Raw genomic sequence first — 24123 nt, 5'->3', positions numbered from 1 at the left:
ATCTAACTTTAGAGAAATCTAAAATGAATGCCATGTTTTATAACATTCCTGTGGAGAGTTCTCTCTGCTTCCACAACTAATTTTTATTCTCTAATACCATTGTTCTCACATTTTGTCCTTTCTCCTTTACTAATTATACTGTACAGCCTGTTATACAAACCTCTTTTGAAGCTTGGTTTCCTCTTTCATTTTCTCATCCCCAAGTAATCTCCCTTCTTCCTAGTGACCAGTATTAGGTTGCCACTGTAAATTGCCTTAGAATACATGTGCTCTCATTAAGCCCCTTCTGAAGTTATGTTGAGGTCTGTAGGCAGTTGAGTAAATCCTACCTGGTGCTGCTATGGAGTACTCTGTTAAAAATTTGAATTGTAGGGTGACTGAAGCGGCTGTTCTACGTGGATCCTTAATCTGGAAAGAGCCATTCCATCAAAATAACTGTGAATGGCACAGAATATTATGATGATGGTATATTTTTTACCCTGGTTTTAGTTTCTCATTTTTCTATGTGGGGTAGTGCTCTAGTGATCTTTAGATGATTGCTTGCTTTATTAATTTAAGCTATGGGTGCTCATGGTGCGCTGAAGCCAATAGAGCAAAGGCCTTTGTTCTTTAGCAATTACGTTTTATGGGCTTCATCTTGCAATCTGTACTCTGAGTGGAGCCTTGCATCTGAAATGGACCTTATATCAGTTGAACTCCACATTGGTGCAGATTTGCTTATGTGGAATAGCTTGCAGGATAGGAGCCTGAATTAGACCACTACACAGAAAGAACTGCATGGTGAATAAATAGGGATAACGAGGAGTTTGTTTCTGTGGGAGGGGAGACATCAGTAAACGCAAGGATAGAAGTTGCCATTGCATGAAATTTACCCTGTTCAGAGGGCTAGCATCGGACCTATGAACCACTTATGTGATGTATAAGTCTGGTGCTGGCTCTCTGCCCTGGGGTGAATTTCACTTACAAAGAGCAGGAGAGATGGTGAGCAGCAGCTTTCTGTGGTGGTACCTCCTTTCTTCCCTTCAGAAGACTTGTTGGTTTCTTAGAGCTAAGACAAAATTTAACTTTCCATTTCACTGGAAATTTCGATATTCTTCTTCAAGTGATTGCACATGTCCATTCCGTTATAGGTGTTTGTGTGCTCCAGTGCACAGTTGTTGGAGAGTTCCTCCCCCCCCCAAGTGATACCCATTGGAGCGGCCCGAGTGTCCTCTGCTGCCTTGCGCATGCATAAAGGGAAGACCTTTCCCTGACCCCTCTTAGTTCCTTCCTATTGCCAATGACAGTTGTTGGAGCTCCCTGTCCTTGCTTCTGCAAGTCTTTAGGCAAGTCCTGTAAATAGTACATGTTGTGTAGTTAGTTAGTTAGTTGTTCGTAAAATAATTGTTGTTTTGTGTGGTTCTGACACCTGGTCTGGGTAACGGCCTTGGTACTGGAAATGTTCTGCGCTCTCTGGATTTCAAGCCCTGCCACCCTTGTGGTAAGGCAATGCCTAATAGTGACCCTCTTCCCAGCTGCTTTAAGTGCTTGGGGAAAGGCTCACTGAGGGCAGGTCTACACTACAGCTGGGATAGACGCTCTGAGATCGATCCACCGGCGGTCAATTTAGTGGGTCAAGTAAAGACCCGCCAAATTAACTGCAGATCGCTTTCCAGTCGACTCCTGTGCTCTACCCCTGACGAGAAGAGTAAGGTAAGTCAACAGGATATTTTCTCCCGTCGACCCCCAGCGGTGTAGACCCTGCGGTAACTTCACCTAAGGTATGTTGAGTTCAGCTACATTATTCAGATAACTGGAGTTGCGTAGCGTAGGTCGACTTACCGCAGTAGTGTAGACATAGCCTGAGTGACAGTTGTGCCATTTTAAAGGGCTTTAAGCCCATTCTAAAAAGGATAGGGCAGCCAGACTAAAACACCTCCTGCTCAAATCAACACTGTGTCCTCCATCTGAGTCGTCTACCTTGATCAGGGTACTGAGCACCTTGCCAGCGGCTGCTGGTACCAAGACGCAGCTTGGCATTGCTGATACCAAGGAAGAGGCATCAGAAATAGGATTTGGTGCCAGACTTATCAAAAGACGTGAAGAGGTTGACCTCTCAAATGCATTCCCAAATCTTTAAAGGGGGAAGCACTCCCCGGAATACACCTCTAAATAGGGGAGTTCGTTGATTCTTCAGCCCACTACAGGCCTGTCAAGATTGGCTCCTAAAGCACCTTTGTCAGCATCTCCTTGTGCCATGGTTCTACAGACTGTCTTCCCAGTGAGAAACTGTTTAAGGCTGCTCCAGCGCATGGCAGCGTGCACTTACATGGTCCAGTACACCAGATTGTGTGTCAAGGCTGGTTGGCAGATGTGAATTCTCCAAAAAGGCACCACATAGATACATTAGTGTACGTACCAAGTTGCATCCTATCTTCTATAGATCGGTGGATAGACCCAACCAATATCTGTTGAGGGCGAAAGGAACTCCCTGGCAATCTCTTACCTTAGTTATGGATGCCTGGGTTGGGGGGGCTCAATTTGGGCCTCTACAGACGCAAGGTGCCTGGTCTCCCCAAGATCTCGGTCTACACACAAACATCAGGAAGTTGTGGGCTATCCAGTTAGCTTGAATAGTGTTCCTTGCATCAGGAGGAGGGTGTATTGGTGCTGACCAACAATATGACTGCTGTGTTTTATATAAACAAGCAGTGGGGAGACAGGTCTGCTCTACTTTGTCAGGAAGCAGTACTATTCTGGGACTTCTGCAATGGCAACTCTATTTCTAAAAGTGGCCTACTACTTGGGGGTTCAGAAATATGCTGTCAAACATCCTGCTCAGGCGATCTATCAATCACCATGTGTGGTCCCTTGGTGAGACATAGCAAAATCTATTTTCCAGCTGTGGGGAAAGCTGTTTGTTGGCAACAAAGGACAATGTAAAATATTACCAGTTCTTTTCCAGAGTGGGACACAGCCTGGGTTCATTGACAGGGGCTTTGCTACTGGTCTGCTGTATGTTTCTACCCAAAGTTCTGTGCAAGGTTATACAGGACTTATTCTTATGTCTTATACTGATCGCCCAGTTAGCCCCATAAGGGTACTCATAGCGGCTGTGTCAGCATTCCACCCTTCTGTGGATAACTGTTCCCTTTTTTCCAACCCAATTTCAATGTAAGGGATTGGACAGACTGTTTCCACATGTACAGAATTCTGTTGCACCATGAAGCCTGAATCTAGTCTTAACAAAGCTGATTAGTTCCCCGTCTCGAGCCTCTGGTGACCTGCTCTGTTGCATCTTTCAGTGAAGGTAGAGCTTTTAGTAGCCATTACATCAGGCAGAAGAGTGGTGGAGTTGAGGATGCTAGTATCAGATCCTCCACATACAGATTTTTTACGCAGATAAAGTCTGCCACCTTCTTCCCTTCCAAGCTTTCTTATGAAAACGGTCTCCACTTTTCATCTCAACCAAGCAATTTTCTTACCGACCTTCTCCCCAAAGCCTCATGGTAGTAAGCAGGAGGAGAGAATGCACACTCTAGACGTTAGAAGAGCGTTAGCAGTTTTACCTGGAATGACTACATTTTTCAGGCGTGTCTCAATTGTTCATTGCTTTTGTGGACAAAATGAAGGGCAGTCCTGTTTCCATGCAAAGGGTTTCATCATGAATATCTGTGTTACCAGTTGGCTAGTGTGAAGCCACCAGATAGAGTATTTGGCTAGATTCCAAGCGACTTCTGCAGAATTTCTGGCTAACATGCCAATATTAGACATTTGCAATGCTGCAGCTGGGTTATTCTGTCATACGTTTGCCTCTCACTGCACAATCTCTCACAATTTAGAGATGATGCTAAATTTGAACGAGTGGTCCTCAAGTCCCTGTTCCAAAGCGAGCTCCATTTGATACTGCTTGTGAGTCTCTTACAGTGGAATGGATGTACAATTGTTTGAAGAATCAAAAATGATTACTAACCTTTCTATAGCTATTGTTCTTGAAGATGTGTTGCACATGTCCATTTCATGACCCACCCTCCTTACCCTCTCTCTTGGAGTTTTTCCAGTAAGAAGGAACTGGGAGGGCAGGTGGATGACAGGTGCCTTGGCCCTTTATGCCCGTGCGTAGTGCATGAAGGAGCAGAAGGCACTAGCACTGCCCTGACAGGTACCACCAAGAGAGAAACTCTGTGACTACAATGCACTGGAGTGCACAAACACCTACAGTTGACTAGACATGCACAACACGTCTTGAAGAACAACAGGTATGGAAAGGTTGTTAACTGGTTGTTTTTTCACATTTGTTTTTCTTCTGAATCAGGGCAAAAAATCAAAATGTCGCATTTCTTTTGCTGAATGACAGGTTCTGTAAAATTTTGATTGGGAAATGTCAAAATTAATTTTTATATATATATATATATATATTACCAGAACAAAATGTTTTGACTTTCCTAAAATGGAATGTTGTGGTATGTTTAACAGAACTTAGATGTTTTGTTTTATGTTAGCTTGATGTTAAATTGCATCTACTAATGGTGCTGCTGTGCCTCGTGTGGTGGTGTTCTGTTGCCTGATGCTGTCACTGTTGCCTATGGCTTGACTACCTGGCCTGACAGCATATACCATGGGGCACAGCATTGTTAGTAAGGGAAACTTCAGTCTACCTTGGGAGATATAGGCTGGCCAGGGAGCCCTGCCCAGAGGATAGAATGGTGGCATGAATCACTGAACTACAAATGTAGTTAACGTCAGACTGAAACCAAACAAAATGCATTGGTTCAATTCAAAAAAGCCAAATTGTTCTTGATTTGGGTTGAACCAAGAAAATCCATCAAGTAAATCTAAACAAATAATTTCAGCAAAATCAAAATTTTCCCATTGAAAATTTATATTTTGCAGAAATTCCATTTTTATATCAAAATCACGTTGACAGTAAATACCTGACCAGTTCTATTTGTGATCTTCTATCTACGTCTGTCTCAGTTTAGTGTCACTCTTTAGTTTATTTTTTTCACCCAAACCCTTCTTCCTATTATTAAGAACTATCTTTAATCTTTTGGCAGTCACCTAAATGTAGCCTGGAATTTTTACCTCCCAGCTGTTCTTCAGCGTCTTTAGCTACAGCTTCTGATTGGGAGGCTTATGTGTAAGATTGGAGGTTTCAAACTGCAATTGGCTGAGTGGAAAAAGCAGAGCAAGTTGGAGATCAAGAATCCTGATCTAGCACCTCTTAGGAAGGAGAGACTGGGTATATACTTTGTACTCCATAACCGTGTGTGTGTGTGAATGGTTATTAAGATTACAGATTGGATCTACTTTAAAGATTTTGTTTTTAAAGTAATCTTGCTGTCTTTTTATGTGTTTCTGATTAAAAGTATGAACGATGTAGATTGCTGAGTCATTGTCCCTTCCCATCAGCTATTTACATGTCTTGACCCCTCCCATCAGCTATTTACATTTCTTCAGTTTATTTGTCCTTGTACCAAAAAGCAGCAGAAAAGTCATTTTCTTATAAACTCACAGGGTGAGTAAACTTGCTTATGAAGGAAGGGCTTTAATTTTTCTTTGGTATGTAATTTTTTATGGACTCTCAGAATGTGCTCAGCTAAGATTGATCACTGGTGTGTGAAATGACAATTATAGCAATGGAGAGTTTTCTGAGGTGAGTAATATATTTTCATGTATAGCTCACAGTAGTGAGTTTAATATGCTGAAGGCCACATTTTCTGTTCTCTGTTATTGAAATTTAGTGTTCTTGATCACCTTGCTTAGGTTAATCCAAAGCTTTATCTGGAAAATGTTCAAGAAAAAAGCATCGAAACAAAATAGTAATAGTCTTGGAATATGGGAAGAATTATCTTTAAATACAAAATATATGTACAGGAACTTGAAAAAACTGTATGCAACACCTGGTAGCTCAGTGGCACCCAAACTGAGGAGCTTGCCCCCCCAGGGGGGCACAGAGAAATGTTTGGGGGAGGGAGAGTGGGGAGGGAGCACTACCTGACCCTGCCATGCCCCCACCCACAGGTGCAGCCCCCGCCTAGGCCCCTGGCTCCCGGCCTTGGCTTTGCTCCCGGCTCCAGCACAGGCCCCTTCGCGGTCCCAGCTGCTGCTCCATCTCTGGCCTCAGCCCCTGACCGTGGCCCGGATCCCTGCCCCTGATCACGGCCCTACTCCTGGCCCTGGCTCCTGACCGCAGCTCTGGGGGGTGGGTGGGGCCAGATTATATTACAAGTAAGGGGGGGCGTGACATAAAAAGTTTGGGGACCACTGTGGTAGCTTGAGGCTAAACCTATTAAGAGTGCAAAATAACTTTGTCACCACATATTTTGAGATTTAAAGGAATAAAATAGTTGTGTACTGTGTCTAGTTAGAACATTGACAATAATTTTTTAAATTTAATATATGGTTTTAAATGAACTTTCCTGCATTTTTTTCCACTGGATACAGTATGTTTATCTTCTGCTTAGACAGCATTGCTTATCTTTCTCTCTATCCATCTCTAGCATGAATCTCTCATTAGAAGATTGCTACCAAACTGACGTTAGATTGAGGATTGAGTGTATTTCCATTATTCTCCATTTATGGGACTGATTTTGGTTTTGCATCAGCTCAAAGTCACCAGTGGAATTCTTCAACCATTCTATAAACTGAGTTAAAATATGAATCAAGACAAGCGTGTGTGCACACATTCACTTGAACTACTCTTCTTAGAATTGGATTTAATGCTACAGTAAGAAAAGTGTTCCCATCCATAGAGAAGTAAAGAAAATCTTGGTTAAAGTAAAAGCAGTTATAGCCGAGAATACAGTTTCGTACGAATCCTAACAGTATAGGAATTTCCATCCTAGTGTAACCCTTCTGCCAGGTGGAGTCAGCAGCAGTGAGGGCCTGGTTCAATATCTAGGGGGGTTCCTTTTATTAATACAGAACCAGTTCTGGGGCACTTGCACACTACCTCTGGGAACCTCTACGAGACAATACTTCTTCCCTTCTTGCAAACACTGAGTCTGTGTATGGAAAATACAACTTTTAATAAAAAGGAGAAAGGTACCCAACATTCATTTGGGAAAACGCCACAAGCATGATTTGAAAACATGACCATGAGCAAAAAACCCACTCAGAGTATGTTGGACAGTGTCCTTTTGCTCAGCTTTTCAAACAGCTTAATGGGACTAAATCAGGGAGAACAGATAATCTTCATCGAAGAATATTAAAGGAATTGGCACCCGAAATTGCAAGCCCACTAGCAAGAATTTTTAATGAATCTGTAAACTCAGGGGTTGTACCGTATGTTTGGAGAATGGCTAACATAGTTCCTATTTTTAAGAAAGGCCTATAGTTACCCTGATCACTTTTTTTCCCTGTCAGTTTGACAGCTGTAGTATGCAAGATCTTAGAAAAATTTTTGAAGGAGAAAGTAGTTAAGGACGTTGGGGTCAATGGTAAATGGGACAAAATACAACATGGTTTTACAAAAGGCAGATCGTGCCAAACCAACCTGATCTCCTTCTTTGAGAAAGTAACAGATTTTTTAGACAAAGGAAATGCAGTGGATCTGATTTACTTAGATTTCAGTAAGGCGTTTGATACCGTGCCACATGGGGAATTATTAGTTAAATTGGAAAAGATGGGGATCAATATGAAAATTGAAAGGTGGATAAGGAATTGGTTAAAAGGGAGACTACAACAGGTCCTACTGAAAGGTGAACTGTCAGGCTGGAGGGAGGTTACCAGTGGAGTTCCTCAAGGATCAGTTTTGGGATCAATCTTATTAATCTTTTTATTACTGACCTCGGCACAAAAAGTGGGAGTGTGCTAATAAAGTTTGCAGATGATCCAAAGCTGGGGGAGGTATTGCCAATTTAGAGAAGGATATCATACAGGAGGATCTAGATGACCTTGTAAACCGGAGTAATAGTAATAGGATGACATTTAATAGTGAGAAGTGTAAGGTTATGCATTTAGGGATTAATAACAAGAATTTTAGTTATTAGCTGGGGATGCATCAATTAGAAGTAATGGAGGAGGAGAAGGACCTTGGAGTATTGGTTAATCATAGGATGACTATGAGCCGCCAATGTGATATGGCTGTGAATAAAGCTAATGCGGTCTTGGGATGCATCAGGAGAGGTATTTCCAGTAGGGATAAGTAGGTTTTAGTACTGTTATACAAGGCACTGGTGAGACCTCACCTGGAATACTGTGTGCAGTTCTGGTCTCCCAGGTTTAGGAAGGATGAATTCAAACTGGAACAGGTACAGAGAAGGGCTACTAGGATGATCCGAGGAATGGAAAACCTGTCTTATGAAAGGAGACTTAAGGAGCTTGGCTTGTTTAGCCTAACCAAAAGAAGGTTATGGGGAGATATGATTGCTCTCTATAAATATATCAGAGGGATAAATACCGGAGAGGGAAAGGAATTATTTAAGCTCAGTACCAATGTGGACACAAGAACAAATGGATATAAACTTGCCATCGGGAAGTTTAGACTTGAAATTAGACGAAGGTTTCTAACCATCAGAGGAGTGAAGTTCTGGAATAGCCTTCCAAGGGAAGCAGTGGGGGCAAAAGATCTATTTGGCTTTAAGATTAAACTCGATAAGTTTATGGAGGAGATGGTATGATGGGTTAACATGGTTTTGGTAATTAAATATTCATGGTAAATAGGCCCAATGGCCTGTGATGGGATGTTAGATGGGGTGGGATCTGAGTTACCCAGGAAAGAATTTTCTGTAGTATCTTGCCCATATGCTCAGGGTTCAGCTGATCGCCATATTTGGGGTCGGGAAGGAATTTTCCTCCAGGGCAGATTGGAAGAGGCCCTGGAGGTTTTTCGCCTTCCTCTGTAGGATGGGGCACGTGTCACTTGCTGGAGGATTCTCTGCTCCTTGAAGTCTTTAAACTGTGATTTGAGGACTTCAGTAGCTCAGACATAGGTGAGAGGTTTTTCACAGGAGTGGGTGGGTGAGATTCTGTGGCCTGCGTTGTGCAGGAGGTCAGACTAGATGATCATAATGGTCCCTTCTGACCTTAGTATCTATGAAAGCCTACTCACAGTTGTTGTCTCTTGTCAGCGAAGACCCAGAGTCAGAGGTGCATTTGTGTGAGTTCACTTCCAATAGGTAGGGCTGGAAGCATCGCTCTATGCCTCAGCTGCCGCCGCCATGCCATTCACTCTGTGTCTGCATTGCTGCCTGCCGTCATTCCGCCGCTGTGTCGGTGTGCCGCCGCTGGCTGCTGCGTCGTCATCTGTTCTGCCACTGGCTGCTGTGTCGTCATTCGCTCCGCCACTGGTCTCTCTATTGCAACCTCTGCTATGTCTTGAAGACTTACCACTTAACACAGCTATCAGTGATTTCAGCTCTCAGTGGGACAGCCTCACTGCTAATGCAGGCTGGGTAGTCTTTCACTGTACACACTGTCCTATAGCAGGTATTAGGCTTATCACCTAGACCTGGTTATCAGTGATTTCCGTTCTTTTGATCTGTAACAAAACAAAAGACTCTCCGTTGAGTCTAACCAGCTCTGTCATTAAACAGAGGGGAGGATAAGATGGTGTCTAGGACTCTTAGGTAGAGCCCACATCAACAGGTGGCCGCCTCAACCAGGGCAGGTCAAGCACAGCCCTAGCACTCCCACTCACGCAACAAGGGCAACAGTCTTTCATCACCCCTGCACCAAACACCAAAATGATTGGCAATCCAACAACAGCCAAAAGTGATCACTTGGGAAAAGCAACTCCATCATGCTGTGCACAAAGGCAGAGTAAGTGTGTCAGTGCAAACAAGATCAGTTCCTGAAGTTTTTTTTGTTCACAGCTCATCACTAGATGCCAGTTGGAGAGCACATTCAGAACCTGCTTTCACTAGATCAGCCCAGTTGTCCATCTAATCCAGTATTCAGTCTCTAAAAGTGGCTACCACTAGTGACTTCAGAGAAAGGTGGAAGAAATCCTGCAATAGGCATATATGAAATAATCTGCCCCCGGGGAAAGCTAGTTCCTAACTCCCATTAGCTAGAGATTGGTTAATGTCCTGTGGTGTGACTGTTCAAGTCCCTTTCAAAACTTCTTTTTGTTTGTTAAAAAAGCTCTTTTATATCTCTGGAAGTTTGTTTTGCTGGTCCTGATGCAATTACATCCATGAGAGCCTTAGTGTAGACAAGGCACATGCATTTTTACCATTGTAACTTCTAGACTTGTCGTGAGCAAGGTTAGATAACACAGTAGTAAAAGCACTTGTGTTCTGTCTACACTTCTGCTCCCACAGTTGCTACTACCAGTGGAGCTGTGCTAATGGTAATGCAGTGGTGACAGATTTCCTGAAAAACACAAGGGTAGACATAGCTTTAATATCCACTGGGTTTTTCCTTACGTAGATGTTAACTCAAGCTGATAAACCTTGAAGTACAAATTAAAGATTCCAAAACACTGACTCCCTGCAACGGTGGGTAAAGAGGGAAGAGATTCTCATGAGTGTCTACTTTCATGCAGACTATAATGATCTTACATAACAAGACTAGAGATCTTTGTCTTATCTAGGCTTGCCATTTCTACAATGGATTTTACCTCTCTGGAGCAGGTCTAGACCTGTCCAATACTTACAGAGGCTTGGCTTCCTCTGTATGAAAAGTCTCCAGTTCCACGTGCATCCTGGCAGCAGCAACAAGTGGTGTCTGGACATCATCCTTCTCAAACTAGAGTACATAGAAAACCTTAAAAACTGCTAATTTGACTCAAAATTTTCTTCCTTTTATACCCCCTTGCTAGGAAGCTTAAATGTGTCAGACTTACAGGGGTTTTAGCTTGCATTCTGACTCCAGGGGAATTTTGCTTTACAGAGTACAATAGCCTTTCCTCCTCTCCCACTTACCTCATCCCCAAGCTCAGCATGCCTGAAAAGCCCAGTAAGAATGAAAAAGGTACTTGCTCTGCTCTTCTCCCCAAACCTTATCAGTAGGGGAGTGTTCTGTATTCTTTACTCCTGGAAGTCTCTTCCTGACTGTTTCAGCTTCTAGATTCAGCTCCCCTGGATTTTAGCATCTGCACTGGTAGCACAGTGCATATCATGCCTGGGGACAAGAGCACTGGCTGTCTACTGGTGGCTTTTACAGCAGTACAAAAATGAGCTGACACTCTGGCATCACCCAGGGAGATTCAGGCAGCAGCTTCGCTCTGGTGGGTTGACTGGAGGACTCAGCAGTTTAAGTGGCTGGCTCTCAGCTTTGGTAGGGTCCCATCTGCCACTTGCAGTAGACACTGGCAGTATCACCTTTTGTGGAACCTGGACAAGCACCATAGCAGCTCCAATGGATCAGTTGGTGTGCTGCCTTTTGCACCCACCTCAATTGCTGCTGACAAAAGTGTTCTTCAGCTACTCACCAATGTTTCATTTCTGCTGGAGAGGAGGTGCTTTTCCTCATTGGTACACTTCCCTTTCCCCACCTAGCAGCCCCATCCATGGAAGCCTTGCAATAGCTCATGGTGGCCTCTAAGGACATGACAGTACAGTGAGCAGCAGCGAATCTCTGAGCCCAGGTCAACAGTTTTGGGCTTGAGGGACTTGAGCTACCGCTCTAAAAACAACCGTGTAGTCATTGCAGCTCTGGCTGGAACCTTGGCTCTGAAGCCTAGTGAGGGGTAGATTTCAGAGTCTGAGTTCCATTCTGAGCTGAAGTGTCTACACAGCTACTTTTAGCATGATAGCCTGAGCCCCAGTTTCTCAACCTGGGTTCAGACACTCGCTGCTGTGGGCTGCGTAAACATACCCTAATAGACCACAATATATTTGTATGTGGCTTTCCATCTCAGGCTTCCCAGCCACCTTCTGTCTTGGAGATGATGCAGATATAACCTCTTTTCAAACAAGCTGCCTCGCAGAACATGCCCAGTTGGAATCAGACCATTGCCTTGACTAGTTTTCCTTTGAAAGCTGAAGGCCCAAATTGTCAAGTAGCACCTCTCTCAATCTCTCGTTAGATGGGCCTTTCCCAAAAACGTATGTCAAAACTAAGCATCTCACCCAGAGGAGTCCTTGTTAGGAGAGTTATCACTCACTGCCAAACTCTGTTCTTAGGGTGCCAAGGCTGTTCCCAGCTCAGTCCAAAGAAGCAGCCTAAGGAGAATAGGGGGAAGATTTGCTCCACGATCTATCAGGGTTTCTAATTCTGTGGCATCTTGCTTCATAGTGAGCTAACCAAATAACTCTAAAGAGCCTTGTGGTGTTGGTTTTTTTTAAAGACCCCTTTCCATGTCTCGCTCTCAAAAGAGAAAAATCTGGTAGTCACAAATTTTTCTTCATCCTCCATCTCAGATGAGGGTGAACTCTCGAATTCCAGCCCTGAAGAGGGGGACACCTATGAGAAAGCCCCTCCATGTAGGCTGTTAGAGTATTTTCATTCAACTAAGTTTTGTTTTATTTAAAATCATGGAGCAGCAAAGTGATGGCAAGAAAGAGAGAGTTGTAAACCCTCTCTGGCTAGATAGGCAGGAGGTAGGTTGCTGCTGAAGAGAGTGGTGCAGTTGTTAGGATATAGATATTCAGGCCTGTCTGTAAAGGCCTGTACTTTAAGAATTTAGGGGTATTCTTATTACTTGGCTAGTTCTAGAGGTATAAAAGAAAGAATCAAAATCACTGTCTGCTGGTGTAAGGGCCTTCTCTTACTGTGACAGTTTGAGGCCCTGTTCTTAGGCTAAGGCCTTTGGCTAAGCAGCAGAGGCAGCCATAAGCCAGGAAGCGAACAGTCACATCCTCACATTCCAAACTAGCCACATTGAAAGAAGGTGCTATTGGGCTGTTAGGAATACAATCCTGTCCTGAATACAATCCTGTCCTGATAATTCCTATCACCTCCAAAGAAAGGGAAGTGCCTAGAAAATGTAAAAGGAAACTTAGTTTGATAGCATCCTGTCTGGCAAGAACTCACTTATCAATAGCTGGGATGTGAAATCCTCACTTCTGTATTGTTTTCCCACTTTGCTATTGTTTGTCTGTATAATCTCTGTCTGGTTCTGTGATTGTTCCTGTCTGCTGTATAATTAATTTTGCTGGGTGTAATCTAATTAAGGTGGTGGGATATAATTGGTTAGCTAATCATGTTACAATATGTTAGGATTGGTTAGTTAAATTTCAGTAGAATGATTGGTTAAGGTATAGCTAAGAATATTACTATATAAATTAGGGGCAAACAGGAAGTAAGTTGGGATTCGAAAATAAGGAAAAGGAACTTGTATTTAAGCTTGCTGGAAGTTCACCCCAATAAACATCGAATTGTTTGCACCTTTGGACTTCGGGTATTGTTGCTCTCTGTTCATGCGAGAAGGACCAGGGAAGTGGGAGAGTGAAGGAATAAGCTCTCTAACAGCAGTGTGTGAACTTGTTATAGCTGTACCAGTGCTCCACTGGTAGGAAAACTTTTATCCCTTGGAAAAGGGAATAGCTATTTCACAGTAACTCAGGGTGTACTTCTGTTGGAGACAAGGCAGAAATGTAGAATTTTATTGGTTCAATATTTGAGTGTAGGCCAGGCCTAACGTCAGAGGGGCTTTATTTGCTACTGCTTTGCACCTTGTGAAGTCATTTACACCTCTGCCAAGTGAATGTGAAATGGGTGAAATTGTTGTCATGTCAGTGTGTTAACATTTTACATGCACTTTGTGCCTTTGTAACATAAGATAAGTGACTACAAAGCAGTTTTGTTTACTTTCATGAGAAATCTTAGGAGGGGCAATTACTTCTAACCATCCCTGCACAGACAATTTCATGATGTTATAGAGTAATATGTAAAAGACAGGGAGACTGGCATACAGATATTTAAAACTGAAAGAAAGTGAGCTCTTTTGCTGGCTGAAATAATCATCTGTACTCTCTCAGCTCAGTCATTTGATCTACAGTCCTACTTTAATGGAAGACTGTAGCTAGAGAGCAGCAACTGTAGCTAGAGAGCAGCCACTTCATCCTCCCACTAGAATTTCTACTTCACTTTGAAAGGTTGCTTACTAGTATCAAGTGATTTATGATAAAGTGAAATGATCCTTTATATAAAGTTTAGATTTTCTGCATGGTGCAGGTCGATAAATGACAAATTACAGTCCATTAATACCATTGTAAAGCACTTTCTGGAGACAGAAAATTTCCAGAAAGCACATGATGTATGTATATTTGAAAATATCTGAATAATAGGGACTGGGGGAAAAGGAAAGATTTCTACATAGCACATAGTCCTTCACATTCTATACTTCAGAACTCCAATTATTCTGATTAGCAAAGTATATTTATGGAAAGAAGGTTCACTTTCAACTACTAAATTGGTTTCTAATTGCACTATTTGGGGCTGTAGTTGTTTTATATTCATAATCATCTCACAATTTAGTTTATATAACTAAAGATAATTTATAACATGATTCTCCTTTTTCCAAACAGGAAAAACTGATAATTGTAAGCAACAATGTATACGTGGTTGATGGCCAGCTATTTGATAGACATGAGGAGTGGGTGGCAACTAGATTATACAAACAAGCTATTTTGGAAAAAAGAATGGCAGAAATAAATGAAGTAGGTTAATAAACAGTGTGTTAAAGGAACATCTTTCACTGCATCGGGCTTGGGTATGGCTTTTTTAAACTGAAGTGTTCTAAGCCATTTATTGCATTATAAACAGATAACTCAACTGAGTGTCAAATGTTCCTCAGCTGTTTCATCAGCAGGAAAATTAAATATGGTCCAGGTAGTGAGATTATAATGGTTCAGTATAGATGTTGTTTTGAACCCACTCTCCCAGTGCAGAAATGTTGAGGTGGAAAATACCTCACTACATCACTCAGTAAAATAAATAATATATAGAGGTATATGATATAGCAATGACTAAAGCCAGGAGAAAAAAATAAGAATACCATGAAGTTCATGTTCTAATTACAGCTTTTGCAAAAATACAAAATAAATGCCAAGAACAATAAGCAGTTTGATTAACTGCCACTTGTGATGCAAGTTGAACAGGAAAAGGCAAAACTATGTATTACCATAAGAAAAATGGAATTTAGAATATTTTTACATGTGTAAGGTTTGCCAAATATTGTTAAACTATTGATAAAATTAATTAAGAAATTACTAACTGTTTGGTACAATGGTAACTGTTAGAATATAGATATTCAGGCCTGCCTGTAAAGGTTTATACTTTAGGAACTTAGGTGTATTTTTATCACTTAGCTAGTTACAGGGATATAAAAACAAAGAAAATCACAGTCCACCTGTGTAGAGGCCTTCTCTCACTAGGATAGTCTGAGGCCTTGTTCTTAGGCTAAGGCCTTTGGCAAAGCAGCGGGGGCAGCCATAAGCTGGGAAGTGTACGGTCACATCCTCACATTCCAAACCAGTCACACTGAAATAAGGTGGTATTGGGCTGTTAGGAAGACTGTCCTGTCCTGATAGTGCCCATCACCACCAGATAAAGAAACAGATCTTAAGATGGTTAAAGAAAACTTGCTGACTGCAGGATGGAGTCACTCTTATAGCACAACTATGAGGCAGTAATATATGGTATAAGAGGAAGAGAAGGGTTGGTGACTAAGAATGTCTTTATTATCCTGTCTTATATTTCCTTCAGTATGAGAACCTCATATAGTTACAATATGTTGTATAGTAAATACAACTAGTTTGTTCCCCCAGTGGATGTCCTTCTCACCTCCCAACTCATTGATACAACCCCTATTTTTATTCATACCTACCCTTCCAAATATCTGCCTTAATTCAGAAAATAACAAACCGAAGTATTTTTGGAAAATCATCTTAAATAAATGGGTAATAAATACTTTGAGTAGTAGCTTGCTCACTCCACATCTAGTTCCAACATTTTCAGAATTCATGGATGTGGGACCTTCCGACCATGTGATCAAAACATTCTTTGATTACGTTGGATGGTTTAAATTAACTGAACTGAGTACCTCACAAGTATTTCAGTCCAGGTATTTTAGGAGCTTCTTTTAAAAGTTGCTAAACACAAATGGAGTCAATTAAAAACATCTGACTGCTTTGGGTCAAAACTCATTTAGAACTCTTGGTGTAAAACCTCATTTAAATAGTTTATTTTTTTAATAGTGTAATCCAGGTTTGAAAAAAGTAATAGAAATTTACCATCCTGAGGCATTGGTCTATTAGCCAGCATAGAAAGTACCTGTGCTGATAGCCCCCTACAATTTAGGCGAATAAAACATTTGTGGACTATTTTTTGTGTAATATATTTAATGGTTATTTATTTTCAATCAACTTTAATTAAATTAACAAAATGTAACTTTGAGTCTTTCTTTTCTTATACATCTTTCCCTGGCTGCACAGTGCTTTTTCTTTCCTGCTCAAGTTTATGGTGTCTCTTCATGCTATTTTTGCAGTGTCCTTTTTCTCGCCTCTCCCTTCTATCTCCATATACCCTGTTATTTATCTCTCCCCTACATTGTGTGCTACTTCTTTCCCTATGTTTTGTGTCTCCTTTCTCACTTCTCCTACCAAAATCTGTCTCCTTTGAGTTATCACATTCATCTCTCCACCTACCATTCCCTCTAGCACAAAGGGTTTGAAAATATTACAAGGTATCTAATAGCCAGACGACTAAACCTGCTTTCTGAGCAAACACGGATATGAAAGGTGAGGATGGGGAAGTGCTTTTAGAAGCAATATTCAACTGAGAAACTCAACGTCTCTCACCCAGAGGTGCTGGAGTTCCTGCTGAGGTGCTGGAGTTCCTGCTAAGGTGCTGTTTTTAGATTCTCCCCAAACAGCGTTCATCTTTCATGTTGGCTTCTGGATAGTACTGTAGTTTTCTGATACATTTTACACACCGAGACACACACATGTTCTTCTGGAAGGAAGAAGGCGCTTTCTCTCTCTCTCTCTCTCTCTCTCTGTTTAGCATGAATCTGTAACCCTGCAGCTTTCTGGATGTTTGTGTTCGTCTATTACTTCACCACTCCCAGGTGCTAGATGGGGAGGTGTGTATTTCTACTATTTTAATACCTTTTTAACTTTTTTGCTAGTCCAAGGTAGAATGTATTCTCTGCTTTTACCTCTCATCTTTCCTCCATTTTATAGCTCCAGTGCTGCTCAGAGTGAAAAAGACTGTGTTTTTGTTTGTCATTTTTACTGCTGCACACAGGGTTACAGATAGAGGCAGTGAAATACGACAAAACTGGTCAGCTTTCACTTTTGATGCAGTTTGGAAAAATTTGGGGGAGCAGAAGCAGCACTAATACTGTCTGTCTTCCAATACTGTATTGGGTTACGCTTGGTTTAGAAGGTTTTCTTGCACCCATAAGGATTTTAAGCCTTTTTTTTTTTTTTTGGTAATGAAAGGTTATTCAGTAGAAGCCAATGACACTTGTTCAGGAACTTATCGTAAGTGAGAGAGGGTCTTTAAAGTGTTGGTGTGAAAGTTTCGCCATTGCCTTTAGTAGGTCAGGATTTTGCCCTCTCTGTAGTCACTTCAAAGAAGTTGTTTTATATAAATGTGCATGCAGGCAGTCTTTGAAGTATGAGACTAATAAGCACAAGACAATCTGCTCCTTCAATACATGTGTGTACTTACAAAACGTGTATTATTTACTTTATAATTTGGCATAATAAACTAACAATTACTGTAGCTCATAACAGTCGAGTCATGTAAGTACATATTCAGATACTTTAAAACACTCATATTGCATACTTTGATGCTGGCCAAGGATTGTGCTATTTCAACAGCTTTCCAGAAAATCCTCCCACTATGTGAATAAAATATCCCTCGGCAGAATACTCTCAAAGGGCAGATGAAGAAACAGTACTTGTCCTCTGTTGAGGTGATTCTCCCTCCCCTGAGGTGCCAAAAAGCTTTTCTTGTTCAAGCAGAATAAATTTGCACCTTATTGTGCCAGCTGTATTGAATTTAGCCCTTGAATGCTTATTTGGATCTATTAGTATATTATTTGGATCTGTAATTATACTCTGTTAATTTGCAGAATGGAGATCTTACGTTAATGTGTTAATGACAATGAAAGGTAGCTCATTGGAGATCATAAGGAAGCAGAACTGGAATTTGGTAACTCATCACACCTTTGTCCTTTGTGTTGCTGTAAATACTATATTGAGTATCACACAACTTTGCACTATTAATCCAGTTAATGTTGGGCCTTCACCATGGTTTGAAGTCCCGTTTCTCTGTAAAGATGTTGGTTGTTCAGGATTTTCACTCCTTGGGCTGAACACCTTAGCAACCAGATATCAAAGGCACTGAAGATTGCAGCTCCCAATGACTTCAGTGAGGTTTGTGGATGGTTGACACTTCTGAAATTGAGTTTACATTTTTATTTAGGTGCCTAAATATGGATTATAGAGAGTAACTTTAGGAACCCAGCTGTGAAAATTTTGGTCAAATAATAATTTGCTCTTATTTTGTAATTATCAGCATGTAAGAATTTGTGACATCAATCAGTTGATTGTATTATCACTGATTGATTCGGCAGGAGACTGTACAGTGCAGTCGCATCTTACGAGGGGGGTTAGGTTCTAAGCATGTAAGGTGAAAATCACGTATAGTCAAAAAGAGAGAGAGACGGAAGAATGAAAGAATAAAAAAGGGAGAAAGACTACTTCAACGTTGTTGTATGCAAGCCGGAGTGCCTCAGAGTGGCCACGAGCATTGTCTACGATCAGCAACACTTTAAAGTCAAGTCCTATCTCTTCGGGGTACCGCTTGACCTCCGTAATGAAACACTTGTGGAACTAATCCAGAAATAATGCTGCCGTCACCCAAGTCTTTTTATTTGATTGCCAGAACACAGGCCGGAGATTTTTGTTCTTGCCTTTAAGGCACGGGTATTTGCAGCCCTGTAGAGCAAACCCGGCTTATTGCCACAAAACAACACAGTCACACAGTCTTTAGCTGCTTTGAAGCCAGGGGCTTCTCTTTCTGATTTCAAAGTGTAAGTGCAGTTGGGCATTTTTTTCCAGAAGAGCCCAGCCTCGTCAGCTTTAAAAACTTGTTCTAGAAGATAGCCCTTTTCTTCTATGATTTTCTTTAATTGTTTGGGGTGGGCTTGTACTGCCTCTTCATTGGCAGATGCAGCTTCACCAGTAGACTGCACGTTTTTGAGGTTGAAGCAGTTCCTAAAACTGTTAAGCCAACCTTGGCTGGCTTTGAATTCCTTCTCATCAGAAGGGTGTCCCTATTTGGCAGGAGGTTTGAACAGCGCATAGAGGCTAAGAGCCTTTTTTTGCAACGTGTTGCCATCGATAGGCACACGTTTACTGTTCATGTCTCCCAGCCATAAGTTTAATGCCTTTTCAGTCTTCGCTAAAGTCTTATCACGCACCTGGCTTGTCACCTTAGCAGTTATTGGAGCACTTCATGCCATGGCTTGACGAATGTCTCTCTCTCAAATCTTAATGGCATGGATGCTAGGTTCGTTGCGGCCATATTTACGCGTCACGTTGGAGACCAACATACCGTCTCTCAATAAGTCCAACACAGCCAGTTTTTCCTCCAGCGTTGGAACAGATCGCTGTTTCTTCTGAAGTAGTTGGCTTGCGTTTAGGGGCTATGTTGTAGGAAAAATACATATCTTTAAACACTTTGGGAGACTATTGCGAAAAGGATCATTGCTCTGTATGATTTCCGTTATCTCATCCAGCAATCCAAAGAAATGGGGGAGATTCTTTGTCGTCAGACTCCTGGCTTCCTGCCTTATGTCATCATCCTCATCCTTGCTTTCTTCAGATATTTATTGTTGGTCCAGCTCAATCAGTTCCTCATTTGTCAGATGGTCAGCGTGAGACTCCAACAACTCCTGTACATCATCCTCCTCCTCCTCCACCTCCTTGAAGCCGACATCCTTCTCCAACTTGACAATTTCTTGCTCGAGAGCAGGAACAGCATCAAATTCCACCACCCTGTGGACAGCATCTGGCCATGCATGGCGCCAAATGCCCTTCATACATTGCAAAATGCATTCTTCCCATTACACATCAATGTTTTCCACACTGTTCAAGATGTTGTAGGACTTCCAAAACTCCTTTACACTGGGTTTCCTTCACCTGCCATCTCCTTAATCAGCATGGAGAACGTGCTCCATAGGTAATAAGCCTTGAACATGACCGGCAGATGCAAGTACAGTCCTGTACTGTACAATAGGGGAACGTGTTCCAATTCACATCGGTCCTGATCTGTGCAAATGACTGGTCCTGATCTGCATATCAATGTAAATCAGAACATGTTCCCCTATTGATGAGCGACGGATATCCAAAACAACGTCTAAGGGGGAGATTTGTATCGGGGGCCTCCTGTAGTCCTATCAGGTGAGGATGGATGAGCCTGGTGAAGGGGAAGGGAACTCGGGTAGCTACGTGGATGCATTTTTCTTTAAAATGTTCAAATTTAAAGATAGCATGTGGCCGATCCCCAAATTAACAAGATAAAAGTGTTGCCTTTTCATTATTCTACTCATATGAGAAAGGTAGAGGTAGAATAAACAGAGGTAGAGTTAGCATCTGCTTTTTATTCCCTGTTGGGCTAGGCATGGAGAGCTGGGTATATGCAGAGCACTTTGTTTACATGCATAGGGATGTCCTTTTTATCCTCCTGAGACATCTCAATGAAACCTTCACTCTACAGTCCTCTCCCAAAGATTTCTATGAGTGGCTGCCTTATTTCTTCCTCTGCTGTAGAACATTTTCCCACACTACTCTGGAATGAGTTTGGCTGGCACCATGACAATAATCAAGCTAGCAGCATACAAGCTGGGGTGGCTTTGGGATACCAGTAGCAGCTGTGTTCTCTCTTTGTGATCCTCAGGAGAGAGATATTAGCTAAAATCACCACCACCTGTGGAAAATAGTGCCATTGTTGAGTGCCATTGCGCATTCTTGTACCCATGAAATAGGGACCAAAATTTTATAGCTTCAAGCAAAACAAAATCCTTCCCCCCCGCCGCCGCCGCCCCCCCCCCCCCCCCCCCCCCCCCCCAGAAGTCCACACTCTCCATGGCCAAAGCTGAAGTGTCAATAAGGATTTCTTACTAAAAGTGTTCGTGGGAATAAGGGAAGGGAGTTTTGAAACATATCTTCATCTTCCCCTTGTATCTCTAAATCTAGTGGTACATATTTTATCAGCAGCAGCTTCTGGTGCCCCCTCTTTGCCTGCAGAAACACCTGACCCTGATGGGGGAAGAAATAAGAGGACAAGGGAGGACGTGTACTGTGAGATCCTGTAAGCCAGTGCTGCATTGGACTATGAACAAAGGGCTTAGAGGGTCAACGTGACTGACAGCATAAAGATAGAGTGGACAGGAAGAAAGTCTAGCAGTCCCAGCAGGACAGGAAGCTGGAAATGCATCAGGACATAATGGGTCTTCCCAGGCAGCAAATCCAAATGATGCATACCCTGGTATGGACCGAAAAATCCAAAGATCCCAGACTTCCCACCCTTCGCAGTCCTTAGAGAACTCCATGGTCTCTGCCACATACACCCACCCTCCAACATACGACACAGCAATGTGGGACATAATTACCCTACCACTCCATGCCAGGGGACAAGCTTTACTGACCTCTGAGGAACGTGGTTGGTGTATATGTAGCCACAACCAACTGCATTTGTGTACTCAAATGGACATAAATGTTTCTACCTTTCTAATTTTAAATTTTCACTCTGTTATGTCAAACATTTGTATAACATTGACTGACTATGCTGGATTTTGCACATTGATTTTCTGCACTGTTCCCCTCCCACCCCCTCAATAAAGTTCAGTTTCTGGAGAATCTGCTATTGCAGAGTGCATAGTGATAGTCAAAGTAAATAGTACTTGTAAATGCACACCAAATACAGGACAAAGGATTCATAGCTTCAGGAAAACATCCCGTCATATTTATAAATGTATAGCAAGCACTACACATTTCTTAGTAGCACCTAAAGCTTCCGGCCCAGAGAATGCTCCAGCAGAGAACACATCTGTGACTGACAGTTAAAGTTGTGCACTTTCAAGTCCTCCCTCAACTGCATAATTCTTGTAATAGCCCTCATGTCTGGCTGTTCAAAGTTGACAGTTGCTTCACCCTTGTGGCAGCTTTTACCCCTTTGCCTCACAGATATTGTGCAGTATATAACAGGCAGTTATAACCATTGGGATATTTTTCTTATAGAGATTGAATCTAGTGAGTAAGCACCATTAGCATCTCGTCAGTCAACCAAAAGCACATTCAGCAATCATTCTGCTCTTGCTGAGCCCAGCTGAATCTTTCATTGGTGCTTTTGAAGTGGCCACTAGTACAGCTTCGTGAGCAAGGGATAGGCTCAGAATCACTAGTGGCATTTCCATATTGCTGATGGTAATCTGCTGGTTGGGAAGGAATGTCCTTGCTTGCAGCTTTTTGAACAGTCCTGTGTTCTTAAAGATGCAAGCATTATGTACCTTCCCTGACCAACCCGAATCAATGAAACATCCCCTGTGATAAATCATGCGTGCATAACCATAGAAAAGTAGCCCTTTCTGTGGATGTATGCTGTGGCAATGTTGGCATGGGCCAAAATAAAGATGTGTGTGATGTCTGTTGCTCCGCCACAGTTTGGGAACCCCAGTGCTGCACCATTTGCTGTATGTTGCTGACAGTCACTGTCCTAAGCAGCTGGAGATGATTAGTGGCCTACACACTTGAATGACAACAGTTCCCACTGTGGATTCTCCAACTCCAAAAGGATAGCCCACTGACTGGTAGCAATTTAGCACTGCAAGCTTTCAGAGGATGATCTCCACTCTCTTCTCCACCGTCAATATAGCTCTCGTTCTGGTGTCCTTGCACTGGAGGACCGAGGCAAGCTCAGCACACAGATCCAGGAATGCAGGCTTTCACATCCAAAAGTTCTGCCGTCCCTCATTGTGCCAAAACTGCATTACAGTGTGATCCCCCTACTCAGAAGTGGTGCTCTGCTGTCTGCAGCTGCTCCGTGAACACTACCAACAACCTTGAATTGTTTTGCACTGTGTCCCTCTGCAAACCATCTTCGAGGACATCCTCCTGTCCCTGGTTCTTGCAGTACTTCCTTTGTGGAATACAGGAGAATGATGTGACGTATTTGCACTGTTTATGAGACTAGCGCATATATCTGTGGGCTCCATGCTTTTGTCAGAAATGGCAGACACTGAAAAGTGTCATGCAGATTTGTGGAATATTTTTAAAAAGGCATGAAAATTATGGGATGGGGATGGTATTATGGGATGAAGAACGTCGATGGCCAGGATTTTGACCCTTGGGCAAGTTGTTATCCCACAAAATGTTGCTAAAATGTCTGAAAAGACATTGAGCCAGATGGTGCATGTGGTACACTTGGATGTATACCCGTGGTGCACTGCAGTTTACATTGACACAAGCACTCCTGATGAGTATGCACAGCACTGACATAGGCAGACAAGTATGCATGTGCCTGAGCCATAAACGTTGGCGGCTGTAACTTGTGTAATTCAGAAAGGCTCAAGACCAGAATAATTAGTCTCTGCAGCTCTCATTGGTAAACTGCTTTTTCAGCAGATGGGAAACCAGATCCCTTTGCCTCCAGAGAATGCCAGGTGTCCCCTCTACTGGTTGTGAACCAGTAAGGACCAAGTGTTCTTTGACAGATGCAGTCCTCCTAGTGTTGAACAAGGATCTGCTGTATGCATTTTCTTCCATCCTCTTCATTTGTTGGGTGGGTTCAGAATACATGCTGGGACAGGACAAAGGTCATCTTTCCAGCGTGGTCAAGGCACTGGTACAATAAGGCTGCAAGTCTGTCATGGAAGTCATGGATTCCGTGACTTCTCTAGCAGACAGCTGCAGCAGTTTGGGTGTGTGGGAGTGGGGGGGCACATACTTGGGGTGGGAGGCCCCCCCCTTCTGCTCCCATTGGCTGCGGTTCCCAGCCAATGGGAGCTGCAGCAGCTGACACTTGTGGCAGGAGCAGAGGAGGAGCCCCTGCCCTGGCCCCTGCCTCCGCTGCCTAGGAGCTGCGGGGACGGAGCTGGTAGGAAGCCCCACCACACCTTCCCCCTCCAGAACCAGCAGGGGTCCCCGGTGGCATGCCACAGCCCGGTCCCTTCCTCTCTCAGCACCAGCAGGTGTCCTGGGTCACCCCCAGCACCCGCAGTGCCCCGGGACCACC

The 24123-nt window shown here is 42.7% G+C and overlaps 1 protein-coding gene across 6 annotated transcripts in view; it reads left to right on the top strand.

The window, feature by feature from the left end:
* NCK2 (NCK adaptor protein 2) overlaps positions 1 to 24123 on the top strand; it is a 148555-nt gene that overhangs the window by 15372 nt on the left and 109060 nt on the right. The window contains exon 1 of one of the 6 annotated variants that reach the window (XM_037897758.2): positions 5611 to 5635. The exons of the other annotated variants lie outside the window; for them this stretch is intronic. The gene's annotated coding sequence lies outside the window, so the exon portion shown is untranslated. Of the gene's footprint in view, positions 1 to 5610; positions 5636 to 24123 lie in introns of those variants that run through there. 6 annotated transcript variants of the gene reach the window in all.

This window comes from Chelonia mydas, chromosome 1 (genome assembly GCF_015237465.2).
Source record: "Chelonia mydas isolate rCheMyd1 chromosome 1, rCheMyd1.pri.v2, whole genome shotgun sequence".
NCBI classification, from domain to species: Eukaryota; Metazoa; Chordata; order Testudines; family Cheloniidae; genus Chelonia; species Chelonia mydas.
The sequence above is the reverse complement of the archived record's forward strand: the minus strand, read 5'-3'. Positions and strand labels throughout refer to the sequence as shown.